Genomic DNA, 13684 nt, shown 5'->3' with positions numbered 1-13684 from the left:
AAACAATGGTATGTTTAGGGATGCAAATACATGAGACAAAATCGCAAGGAAAAAACAAGGGACAGAGAAAATTCCGAACAATGTTTAACCTTGAATTGACACTAAGTAATTGTAGAAAAGAAGTCGAGAGCTTGAAAGTTCACAGGATACTCAAGTATTTGTGATTACTTCTCAAGTGTTTGTGTTACTTCTCATTATGTATTTGAGATTTTATTTTTTTAGTTACTAAATATTAAAAAATAATTTTTAAGTGAAGCAAGTGTTTTAACCTTATAACCTGTGTAAAACAATTCAGTAATGTACCACACATGAGTTTTTTATTTATTAATAATTTTTGTTAATATATTTGATTGGTGTATTTACATATTTGAAAACATTTTAGAAATAAATTTGGAATAGTGGTTAGGAAGATTTGGTGGTTAAAGCAAAATGGATTAACCATTCATCAAGAAAAACATTCTGTCTTCAAAGACAATGGCTACTAATAGATAACATATTCAACTATCTGCTTAAAAGAAGGGCTTTTTTTTCTCTTTAAACAGGATAATCTAGTGGTAGTAATCAGTGCACAGAGTGAACTCCCTCTTGTAAAAAGCCCATCAATTGTTTTTCCTAATTAAGATGAATATTATTCCTGTGAAATGAACCAAAAAGTTGTTTGAAACCGGAAATCCCAAAAGAGATCTATAGTCTTCAGGAATAATTGCATGCAATTTTAATTGAAAGAAAAGGAGAGGCCTATTTTCATCTTTCTCCTTTTAAAATGTTAAAAGTAATCAACCTGTTGGTCAATTAACAATGCTTTAATATAACTATCAATCTGACCTAAAAATTGACATTAGATATTTTGGAAACTGTTGTGGAATTAAAAAAAAATAGATGGTAGAATGACTACTGGCTATAGTTAAATCCATTATGGAGCTTTTATCATGAATGAAGTAAAGTTATGAATTTTTACTAATGTCCTTAGAAATATAGTACATTTTATTGTTAATTGAAGATTAGATGCTATGACTATTCACAGAAATATGCACTCAATCTTTGTTCATTGAGAATGAAAGAGGAGATCTATTTTTCTGAAATACAGATTAATTACACTGATAAATTTGCTTTATATAAATAGTTGGCATTTATCTCCAACCTATTAAAAATTTTTAATAACATTAAAGAGTTATTCTGTTTTAAAGTTCAGTTTTAACAGATACATGTCAACAAAATATATGTTTACATTTCAAGTCATTTCGTATAGTAATTCAGAACTTTGGATGTTTAAAGTTGCACACTTAGAAATACTTTGAATAAGCAGATGTATTTATTTAATGGTTTCTCACATTTACTCTACTCGATTATGGGCAAGAGGTTGATTTTGTTTATCATCTTTCTAAAATGTCATGTTAGTTGTGCTAAAGATATTACAGAGTGGATTAAAAAGCTAACATTATAAATTAAAAATTTTGATTCCCCCAGTATTTCAGGGCTTCCCAGGTGGCGCTAGTGGTAAAGAAGCTGCCTGCCAGTGCAGGAGACATAAGAGACGTGGGTTCTATCCTTGGGTTGAGAAGATTGCTCTGGAGAAGGAAACGCCAACCCACTCCAGTATTCTTGCCTGGAAAATCCCATGCACAGAGGAGCTTAGTGGGCTATATAGTCCATGGGTTTGCACAGAGTCAAACACAACTGAAAGGACTTAGCACCAGTATTTCAGATTAGCATTCGGGCAGCATAAACCTATAGAAATCTATATTTCCATATACAAATAGGTATGAGTTTGGCCCTCCATTCTTTAGAAGAAGCTGATGTTAGATTTTCTCTCACATACTATAATTCAAAGCAAAGTGAGAAAATTAAGGTTAAAATTTTAGATACATCTTAAAAATGGTATTATGGTCAAAATATTTAATCCCTCATTTACAGAATATAATTTAGATCAATGTAAGTGAATTTTGCAGATGAATGAAATTTACTCTTTTAATCATTAAAACCTTTTTTCTTTGTAACAACTTCAAAGTCTCCCAGTATTATCTCATGTTCTGTGTAGTAAGTTTAAGGATATACTATTTCGTTGCAAAATTCCAGGGCTGGAAAAGAATTTAGATTTTATTAAAAATCTCCCAGTATGACTGTTTTATTTAACAGATCAGGAGTTTTAAACCCAAGTTTATGGTATATCTTACTCAATATCATACAACTAATCTTTGATTCCTCAACTCTTACTGGTTGTGACTAGATTTGAAAGTTCTTCTCTGACCCCTCCCAACTTTGATAGTGTGCCTTCCAATTTGTGAGCTAGGCAAATAGAGAACTAGTTCTGTCATAATTTTATGTAAAATGATAGCAAGTAGGATGAACGTGAAGACCTGGGAAGTGTTCATGTGAACTCTGCTAGATCCTTTCTGGAGTACCTCTCCCTCCCTCCACTGTCTTCTGAAATTATTGGCCTATTTCTAGATAAGTTGTGAGAAATAACGACAATGTTTTAATGCTGACTTTACAATGGATAATAAAATACCCTTGAGAAGAAATCTTTAAGCTCAAAAATATTTGATTAGTTGCATTATTTACTATGTTTACTATTAACATATGGTTTATTAACATTATTTAAGGTGAAAAGCAACACTTTTTGCTAACATACTTTATTTCCTTTTAATCTTGGACCTTAAAATAACTCTGCGCTTACGTGCAAAGACAATTGGTTGTAGGTGGGTAAAATAAGTCTGCTGCTGCTAAGTGATTTCAGTCATGTCCGACTCTGTGCAATCCCATAGACAGCAGCCCACTAGGCTCCCCTGTCCCTGGGATTCTCCAGGCAAAAATACTGGAGTGCGTTGCCATTTCCTTCTCAAGTGCATGAAAGTGAAAAGTGAAAGTGAATTTGCTCAGTTGTGTCTGACTCTTAGCAATCCCATGGACTGCAGCCTACCAGGCTCCTCTGTCCATGGGATTTTCCAGGCAAGAGTACTAGAGTGGGGTGCCATTGCCTTCTCCCAAATAATTCTGCACTTATGTGCAAAGACAATTGGTTGTAGGTGGGTAAATCACACTGTAGATTTTATATCAAAGTTTTCTGCTAATATTAACCAGTACGATCTACGGATTTAAAGTACGAGTTTAAAGTTGTACCTTCATGTTTTGGTCTTTTCCTACCTTAATCTTTTCTTCTTCTGAAAAAAGTTCATAAAACACCAAATTCTTATATGCTAAAAACTAATGTGAATCTGCAGATCTTTATGTTTCAGTTTGAAAATGACTATTTTTTTTCATACATACACCTGAATTCTAGGAGTATTTCTCTATTAGAGTAAAATTAATAAATGTAATAGCTTCAACCTTATTTTAAATATTTAATTATTTTATTTTACACTTTTACCCAGTTAATCTTCATTTTATATTTTTACTTCCTTATGGGATTAAATGGAAGGTTTTTGTTTGTTTGTTTTTGATTGTATAAGATCATTTTGGCTATGAAGTTGATGCAGAGGTATTTCCTCAACTTTATGTTTATACATTTAATTAATAATAGTATACTATTTTGAACAGTCTGCTATTCAAATAATGCTGTTATTCTGATAAGAATATCTACTTATTATAGGAAACTCAGAAAATAAAGAAGAAATGAAGACTACTAAACTACCCATATTCCCACTGTCTGTGTACCTTTTGTGTCCTTTTTCTAAGCCTATAGTATGATCCCAATTCTCTCTTCCCTCAATACATAAGCACAATATATAACATATTTATAATGTGCTCTGCTTTTTCACTTACCATAGCACTTTTTGATGATTAGTTTATCTCAAGGTATATTTTTCTACAGTGAGAAACTCCTTCTTTTTATAGGTAATATGCAAGAACCACTGGGGGAAGAACTTTATAGGAGACAGAAATAGCTTACTAAGAAATATCATTTTACATTGACCTTTCACTTTTGATAAGATTGGTTTTTATTGTTATCTAAATTATAAAGAGGTTATGATTAAGACTAAAAATAAATATTACCATTTTAAGTCATAAAAAGAGAAAGACAACAAAACTATGTGTTTAAACAAAATCATATAGTAGCTAGATTGCCTAGGAGAAGTTATGATATATGCTCTTAGAAAACAAACATTTTTAAATTCACAGATGCTGCAAAGCCCTGGTCAAACATAAATTACAATCAGTTTTTATGTAACAGTAAAAATTCCAAAGGACTCTTGCTCACCCACTCTCAATATGTATCTTTCTTCTCACAGAATGTAAGCCACATTTATTTCTATATCTGTGTATATTTTAAAATAAATTACCCCAGAAAATAAACTATGGAATATACTATGTTCAAATGCAATCCAACAGAGAAAACAAAAACCTTAGATTCCCTCTGAAGAGCCCTGTAGCATATTTTGGTGAGTATTTTGGAATGCTTATAGAATTTGAATGTGGTATCCATTTATTTGAGGAGTATATGCTACCTTATAATTATCAGATAATTCAACACATTTAGCAAATGATACTCCACTTCTATTATAGCAATTTACTTTTTCTTGTTTGTGTTCAGTGCTATCAAATATAGAAAGAGCTCTTTACTTACCATTCTGGGAAAGATGAAATTTATCATTGTGCCATAAATACCCTGAAAAGCAAAGAAATATTATTATTTATTATACCTCCATCCACAGGGATCCTAACTGCCAAATGTAATGCATCAGCAGCAAAATAAAATGAAGTAAATCTATTGCAGAAAACACAGTTCAGTGTTCTAAGAATTTTTAAACATGTGTTACATGCCTTTGGACAGAATGGTGTCCTCAGTTGCTCAGTTGTGTCCACCTCTTTGCGACCCCATTGACTATAGCCCACCAGCCTCTTCTGTCCATGGAATTTCCAAGCAAGAATTCTGGAGCAGGTTGCCATTTCCTACTCCAGGGGATCTTCTTGGCCAAGGGATTGAACCAGCATCTCTTGAGGAATCGAACTTATGTTTCTTGTGTCTCCTGCATTGGCAGGTGCATTCCTTACCACTGTGCCACCTGGGAAGCCCCTTTGGATTAAGCAACTGTTGTGATAACTACCTTCAAAATCAGGGATAAAACATTTTATTTTTCCCAAACAAATATTCTTGGATTAAGAGAACATTGTCAAGTGTGGTGTTTTGTTGTTGTTGTTGTTGTTCTTTCTCCCCCTTGCTACTGCTAAGTCACTTCAGTTGTGTCCAACTCTGTGCGACCCCATAGACAGCAGCCCACCAGGCTCCCCCATCCCTGGGATTCTCCAGGCAAGAACACTGGAGTGGGTTGCCATTTCCTTCTCCAACACAGGAAAGTGAAAAGTGAAAGTGAAGTCGCTCAGTCATGTCCGACCCTCAGCGACCCCATGGACTGCAGCCTTCCAGGCTCCTCCGTCCATGGAATTTTCCAGGCAGGAGTACTGGAGTGGGGTGCCATTGCCTTCTCCATCTCCCCTTTAGCTCGACTGAATTTTTCATTGAAACAGATGGGACTTAAAACTCTTTAAGGAAAAACTGAGGAGCATTTTACATTCTTGAAGTCAGCATTAATGACTTAGATCTATTTATATGTAAATACATTTCTTGGTGGAATCTTGAACTGAAAATCTGATACAAAAGCTGAAAAACAAAATTAGGAGTCCATGCTCCTATTTTTACACACTAAATAAGTGATAATAAAGAGATATATATTTTCTTATTGTTTTCTGTTCATTGAAAACAGGTTTTAATTGCATCGCTTGGTAAAGAATTACAATGAATTTATATTATGAAAAAGCATATGTGTTCTTGAATTTATTGTGTCCTTTAAAATTTTTAAATTAACAGTGACTTTTACATTTAATAATTAGTAGAAAATAATCTTTCTCAATGTCAATAATTCTAAGATAAAGGAGCATGTCAGCTGTAAGAAAATATGCTTTTCTCATATCCTGATATATATAGTCATTATATATTTGTCATTTTCTCTTTTATGTATCATGAACTTAATCTAGAGAATAACACACAATTCATCTCCCTCTGCCAAAACGATGATAGCTTAAGAAGTTTTTAGATAACATATGCAGAAAAGGTGTTTATTTGACTATTAGGATAATGACATTTCAGATCCTTCAATGTTATTTTTGAATAAAGTAATCATGAATAAAAATTATAATGTGTTAGTGTAGCTTGAAATCATTATTTCCAAATAAGATGATGTTTCAGTAAATGAAAACTAGTGAAAATTTCAAGTGATAAATATTGACAAAATTAATGACTTTTTGCTGGAGTATAAAATTAAGATTTGAAAGGTATCCTACTTAGTTTTTCACATTTTTTAAAGATATTTTTAATATTAATGAAATATATGGCTTGTAATTATGGATATCTGACATTCTGGAATGATTGAGAAGTTCTCCCATGACCATAGTTTAAGAAAACTGCTTTTCATATTAATCATAAATATCAATATTTTATTTCAATTTTTTGTATTTATTGATTTTAATGAAAGATTTTTATGGAAAATTTTAGACTGAGAAATACTTTATTTTGTGTAGTGCTTATTTCTAAAGAATCATTAATACCATTTTTGATGTTATAGCTTATATTTATAATTACGAAACTACTAAAAGATTCAAAGTATTTTTGAGCATCAGTTCCTGAAGAGGGCAGCACGTTCTAGATATTATTGAATTTCAAACTCAAATATGACAGCTTTGGCTTTAGTATACTTTTTTTAGGAACTAGAGGGAAAAAATGGATTTTTTTTATAGATATCTGCTCCCATGTTACAATAAACCAGCAGAAATTCTAGGTAACTGCAGACCAAGGTCAAAACTGTATTTGATTATTACAAGGGAACATTCAAATTAGACACCCAAAGCAATGTATTTAGGAAGGGAACAACAAAATACTAGTAAGGAGACTTTCCATGAGGAATGTGTTTTATCTTAATACTGTAGATAACTTTTCCTATTGGCAGTGCATTGACTGTCAAAACTACTAAAGGGGTTAGATTTAATTATCTCACTTCTTGCACATTTCATCTCAATTGCTATGGCAACATTCAGTTGCCTCAGCAGCAATGCACACTTTAATCAGATATTTCCTCCTCATTTCTCTATGAGCCAAAACTGTGTAGTCAAATTTACAACCAAGTCCTGATAAATCTGATAATACTTCCTACAATTTAATGGGCAACTTGCCTCCACCCACACATAAATATTTTCAGAGAGGTTTGTAACTATTGGACAAGTATAACACTTGATAAGAACATACACTTGGACTTTCCTATTTCATTGATTCTTCTTTGCTATTTCTATCACTATTCTTTATTAGAAGTTTTTCACAAATTCAAAACTCACTCCAGCAAGTCACTAACATGGGTCACCTAACCTCACTAGGAGAGCCGATGAGTAAAGGAAACAACCTCCAACATTCAAATGTCAACCCTTCTCAAAAGGCTATTGAATTATTTACCTTTTATCTGAACACACTTTGAATTGGCACATCAAAGAGCCTTTTTCTATTTCTTGAAAGTAGGTTAAAGGAGGAAAGAAAATAATTCAAGACAAAGCAAAATTTGATATTGGAAGAAAACTGTAGGGTATCAGACTCAAATGAAAGGCCAAGCATGAAGAAAATTTGGTTAAGCTTCAGTAATAGAGCAATTCTAATGAGAAGTGAAAGCATGATGCATTGAAGTGCTGTTGTCACCTGGGTGACTATTAACCATCTACATTGTTGGACAAATCACTTTAGCATTTTGCAAAAGACTAAAGAAAATTTTGTGGGGAGATAAGGAACTCAAGCTATCTTCAGGTCAAATTTAGAGTGCTAGCTTATGTTTTTATAAATAGCTAAATAAATAATATTTATAAATAAGTGCAACTTTGCAAATAGTAACTTTTAATTTTATAATGTGTAATAAAAATTGTTTTAAAACATAATTAAGGAGTAAAGTGATCTGAGGTCTTCCTAACAATTTTAGTGGCTGCTAAAATTTGTATTTAGATAACAAACATTTTATTCTGAAGTTGTGATAGTTCTCTGGTGAGAAATTTTACACCAGTAGCTGACAGTAATATTTCAGCATGATTTTTTCAATCACCACTTAGTAGTGTCTAGTAAAAATTTCATTAATTGAGACAATCAAAAAATATGCTATCAGTACCTGGGTCTTCCAGTCCAGCGTTTCAATAGTAATGGCTAGACTGCACCTTATGTATTACGGCCCACTAAATATGGGGTTCAAACAAACCTTATACATAAAAATATTCTGTAAAATACAAGTCTATATTTTGAACTTTGAGTTGATTATTGGCAGCTTATGTTCAAAATGTAGTTATTGAAAAGCTAATTTCTCATTAATGATGAAGTTTGGAAGCTATAGGTACAGGAATAGGAGATGTTTAATTGAAAAGAGAAATCTAAACAGGAAGGCAAGCATGGAATCTATCCTCAGATATTTGAAAGTTTTATATAAAGGGGACAGTGAGTGTCTGAAAAGACCAATGATACAAGTTCAGAGAAGCAGATTCCAGCTGTTTATAAAGAAAAACGTGAAAACAATTAGAATTACTTAAACAATAACACAGGCTGTGAAGCAGCAAATGCCTTGTTTAAGCATATTTCATGTACTGTTTGCATATGATTTTCTGTTGCTTGAATTCTGGAACAGCATTTTTAAAATGTGGTAGAACCACTCCAGAAATTTAGATCTGGGAGTTCAAATGACTCGCTTCTTAATGAATTTCTCAAGTACTAGTGCTTTATATCCATAAGGAAACCTAGCAATGGTCTGCAAAGAGCACATTCAGCAGCAAGTTTGCAACTCTTGCTCTGGAAGAATGATCTAAATGAGATAAACAAACAGTTCTTACTGAAGAGTTATCTAAAATCTACAAGGAGACATATAAATTGGTCCTAATTGGCATTCCTTCAAGAACCTCAGTAGATACCAAGCAGTGACTAGAGGTGAAGGATGAGTTCCCTTTTCAGTCTTAACTTGGCTCTTCCACCTGAAGATGGGGTGTTGCCAGACAATGTGTATACCACTGCCTGTGTCAGACTTATTTCCTTGGTGAAAGGAAGATTTGGCATTATCCTCAAACTCTATATTCACTAAGAAAATAATAATTGCTCAATTAAGTGTTCACAGCTTTTCTTCCATACCCAGAGAATTTAAAATTTAAAGAGAAAATTGCACACCATGTGAGACTGCTCATCTTTAGTAAAATTGCTGAATAATATAAAGGAAAGCTGAAACCAACTTGAAGGTTATAAATATAAGGAAACTGATGGTTCTTGAGTCAAAGTAATGTGAGTAATAGTTTTATTTCTGTGTAATACTAGGTTCTATATAGTTCTGGTTTATGTTAGTTGAAAATAGTCTTTTTACTTAGTTTGGTTTTGAAATTTCCTTGTGTGATCATACTTTTGAATCACATTGAAAAAACCAAGGGTCTCAGAAAGACCTTGCATAGTATCTAAACTTTATGTACTCTAGAGCTATTGTTTGGAGCTTGAGATCTGTTGAAGAACGGCTGTCTACCAGAAGCATATGTGTCAACCTAAAGAGCTTATGAGAAGTTTTGCAACACCAAGAATGCTAACTTGTATTTTTACTCTCAAAGAATATGGATACTATAAACTTCATCATGTCTTTTATCTCCTCTGCCCCTTTCAGTTCAGTTCAGTCGCTCAGTCGTGTCTGACTCTCTGCAACCCCATGAATCGCAGCACGCCAGGCCTCCCTGTCCATCACCAACTCTCGGAGTTCACTCAGACTCACATCCAGTAAGTCAATGATGCCATCCGGCCATCTCATCCTCTGTCCTCCCCTTCTCCTCCTGTCCCCAATCCCTCCCAGCATCAGAGTCTTTTCCAATGAGTCAACTCTTTGCATGAGGTGGCCAAAGTATTGGAGTTTCAGCTTGAGCATCATTCCCTCCAAAGAACACCTAGGACTGATCTCCTTTAGAATGGACTGGTTGAATCTCCTTGCAGTCCAAGGGACTCTCAAGAGTCTTCTCCAACACCACAGTTCAAAAGCATCAATTCTTTGGTGCTCAGCTTTCTTCACAGTCCAACTCTCACATCCATACATGACCACAGGAAAAACCATAGCCTTGACTAGATGGACCTTTGTTGGAAAAGTAATGTCTCTGCTTTTGAATATGCTATCTAAGTTGGTCATAACTTTTCTTCCAAGGAGGAAGCATCTTTTAATTTCATGGCTGCAATCACCATCTGCAGTGATTTTAGAGCCCCTAAAAATAAAGTCTGACACTGTTTCCACTGTTTCCCCATCTATTTCCCATGAAATGATGGGACCAGATGCCATGATCTTCGTTTTCTGAATGTTGAGCTTTAAGCCAACTTTTTCACTCTCCTCTTTCACTTTCATGAAGAGGCTTTTAGTTCCTCTTCACTTTCTGCCATAAGGGTGGTGTCATCTGCCCCTTTAGGCCTCAGTAAATCAAATTTTACGTTATGTTGTTTAAAATTCCACCTGCTGAGAGTTTGCTAGCAAATGGTCTTGAAACTTGTTTCTGAAATGCTCACCCGCAAACACTTTTACTAGCCAATCCCATTTGGTTGGCTGTGCTCCAACAAGTCTCTGGTGAACACAAGCATAAGTTACGAAGAAACAGAAATTTCCATGGCACTCTGGAGGAACTTTTTTGATCCTAAAGACACTAGTAATAAACTAAAATGTCATTGCAAATTCATGAGCATTTCCTTATGTCATGAGCAGCAGTAGGAGGAAGGGGCTGCGTTTGTGCAATGGTTGTTCCATGTGTGTAAACCTTGTCCCCAACTTAAGATCAAAGACTGTCTTCAATCAACAAGTATTTATTTAGTGATTACCATGCCTGAAACTTAAGGAGCCACAAAAGGACAAATAGGAGCTACTTTTAAATTCTGGGATTTGTTGAATGAATGAAGAAAAACACATGGCTGGCCTAAGAAACCTTATGATAATCTGTAGGGCTATGGATATAACACAAAACAAAGCCCAATATCTGTTTTGTCTTTGTCAGTTAAGATGTTCATCTATTTCATGACACAAAAGCTTTTAATGTATTTCAACATTACTTCCTTCATTGAAGATAATTTAACCAAGAAAAAAAGAACAATCATGTCTGGTCCTGTACCCCTACATCCTCCAGCTGGTACTTCTTGCCTGTGGAATTTAAGGTATTTCTACTGAATCATTATTGTTCTGATTGTGAGCTTAATGAGGGCAGGGAAAGTCTAAATCTTTGCATTCTGGCCAGTGCAAAAGTGCCTGGTAAACAACAATAAACACTCAGAAAATGATTATTCAATGAATATTATATGAATAGTAAGAGGGAATAAATGGTGTTGACTTAAATACAAGAAGTATTCAGGAAAGTTAGTGTAGCTTAAAATGGTTTTAGTTTGCCAGAAGATATGAGATTTTCCACTGGGCCTTCAGGAATGGATGAGATTTAAATAGTAGATGGGAGGGAAATAAAGTATTTCTAGTGAAGTTAAGACGGAGAAGGCAATGGCACCCCGCTCCAGTACTCTTGCCTGGAAAATCCCATGGATGGAGGAGCCTGGTGGGCTACAGTCCATGGGGTCGCGAAGAGTCAGACACGACTGAACGACTTCACTTTCACTTTTCACTTTCATGCATTGGAGAAGGAAATGGCAACCCACTCCAGTGTTCTTGCCTGGAGAATCCCAGGGACGGCGGAGCCTGGTGGGCTGCCTTCTATGGGATCGCATAGAGTCAGACACAACTGACGCGACTTAGCAGCAGCAGCAGCAGCAGCAGTGCTGTTAAGAACATGAACAAAAAAACTGCTTTGGGGCTTCCCTGGTAGATCAGTGTATAGGAATCCACTTGCCAATGCCGGAGACAGGGGTTCGATCCCTGATCTGGGAATATCCCACATGCTGCAGAGCAGCTAAGCCCGTGCTCCACCACTATTGAGCCTATGCCCTAGAGCCCAGGAGCCAAAATAACTGAATCCTGCATGATCTAGCCTCTGTTCTCCACAAGAAGACAAACCACGGGGATGAGAAGCCTGAGTACCACAAATAGAGAAAAGACCATACAGAAGTGAAGACCCAGCGCAGTCAAAATAAATAAATAAATAAATAAATAAATTTACCAAAAATAATTGCACTGAAGGCAGAGATATTACAGAGAGGATTTAATTCTTTATGGGACCATCGGTTATATTATGGGTAAGTGATTTTGTTCTTTTTAGATTAACAGGTATTATAGAGAAGTGCTTCTCAAATTTTAACTTCCATCCCTGGGGATCTTGGTTAAACTGCAGATTTTAATTTGGTAGGTCTAAATTGAGGTATCAGAGTATCTATTTCTAACAAATTCCCAGATGTTATTGGTGCTGGTGCTAGATCCTGAAGTACAAAGCTGTAGAGGATCCTTGAAGCCAGACAGAGTCATTTGTGCTGCATACAGAAGGTATTTGAGAATGACTCCATGCTTCCTAGCAGTGATGGCATGCTGAAAAGTGTATTCAGAAAGATTAGTATGTCAACCTCATGAAAAGTATGCTAACGAAGAGAGAATGTGGATATAGGAAAACCAGCTGGAAGTCTGTCTTACACTTTATCTGCATATTTCACAGATTTGATGCTCAATTACCTGTTGATTGATTAGTTTCTGTGGACATGGTCAATTCAAAAGCATTTTCTCAGTGGAATAACTGTAGGCCCACTGACATTTTGAAAACAAATCAAATTTAGGTAAAAACACATGAGGAATCCATGAATGTTCTTCCTCTCCTCTCCATCTGGGAAAAAAACCCACTATTTATTCTTCAAAAGACTTGAAATATTAACTCTTCTGTTCCTCTCATATTCTGCCCTCACATGTATCTCTCAAACTCTGATCTTATTATATCATAATGATAATAATAATAATTAATAATAGTAGCACAACTAATTTTTTTGAGTGCTTATTAATAGTGCCAGGCAACTTGCTAAGTGTTCTAATTAAATCTGTGAGGAGTACTGATATTAACATTTATAGTTTTACAAATTGGAAAAAAGTACTTGAATGCCATCATACAATGTCAGGTATGTAACAATAAATATATTTGTTCAGACAGTGATTGATCAAAATGTGTTCTAAGAAATCATTGAGGAATTGATTTTTTTATTTGACTGTTCCAGGTCTTAGTTGCAGCATATGGAATTTAGATCCCTGACCAGGGATTGAATCTGGATCCCCTGCATTAGGCATACGGAGTTGTAGCCACTAAATCACCAGGGAAGTCCCAAGAGATCACTGATTTTTTAATGAAGGTTCTGTTTTTACATGTTATCTTTGTCTTTGTTCCCTGATCTCCAATAATTATGATAATGGATAAAATTAGTAAATGTTTCCTATATTCCAGATACTACTTTAAGCAATGAGATAACATGTGCTATCTCATTTAATGCTCATAATAATCCTATAACTTGGGTATTAGTATTCTCATTTTACCATAAAGAAAATGAGGTATAAACAGTTTAAATGATTTGTCTACGTTTCCATAACTAAAGAGCAGATTCGTGTTTTGAACCCACTATACTATGTTGTTGACTTTAGTCTAACTTGTCCTAGTAACATGGAACTCTGAGTGTTTTCTTAAATGAATACCATAAATTTTTTCAAATCACAATATTTGTGAAAAGTTAATTTTCTCACAAACTAAGAAAGAGTCCATGAAGTCC

The 13684-nt window shown here is 34.6% G+C and overlaps 1 protein-coding gene across 2 annotated transcripts in view; it reads right to left on the bottom strand.

Moving 5' to 3' along the window:
- The window catches only part of ADGRL2 (adhesion G protein-coupled receptor L2), a 314635-nt gene that overhangs the window by 248847 nt on the left and 52104 nt on the right, over positions 1-13684 (bottom strand). For both annotated transcript variants that reach the window (XM_060400389.1, XM_060400447.1), the window contains exon 2: positions 4565-4606. The gene's annotated coding sequence lies outside the window, so the exon portion shown is untranslated. The remainder of the gene's footprint in view (positions 1-4564; positions 4607-13684) is intronic.

Source organism: Ovis aries, chromosome 1 (assembly GCF_016772045.2).
Source record: "Ovis aries strain OAR_USU_Benz2616 breed Rambouillet chromosome 1, ARS-UI_Ramb_v3.0, whole genome shotgun sequence".
In the NCBI taxonomy this organism is placed as follows: Eukaryota; Metazoa; Chordata; class Mammalia; order Artiodactyla; family Bovidae; genus Ovis; species Ovis aries.
The sequence above is the reverse complement of the archived record's forward strand: the minus strand, read 5'-3'. Positions and strand labels throughout refer to the sequence as shown.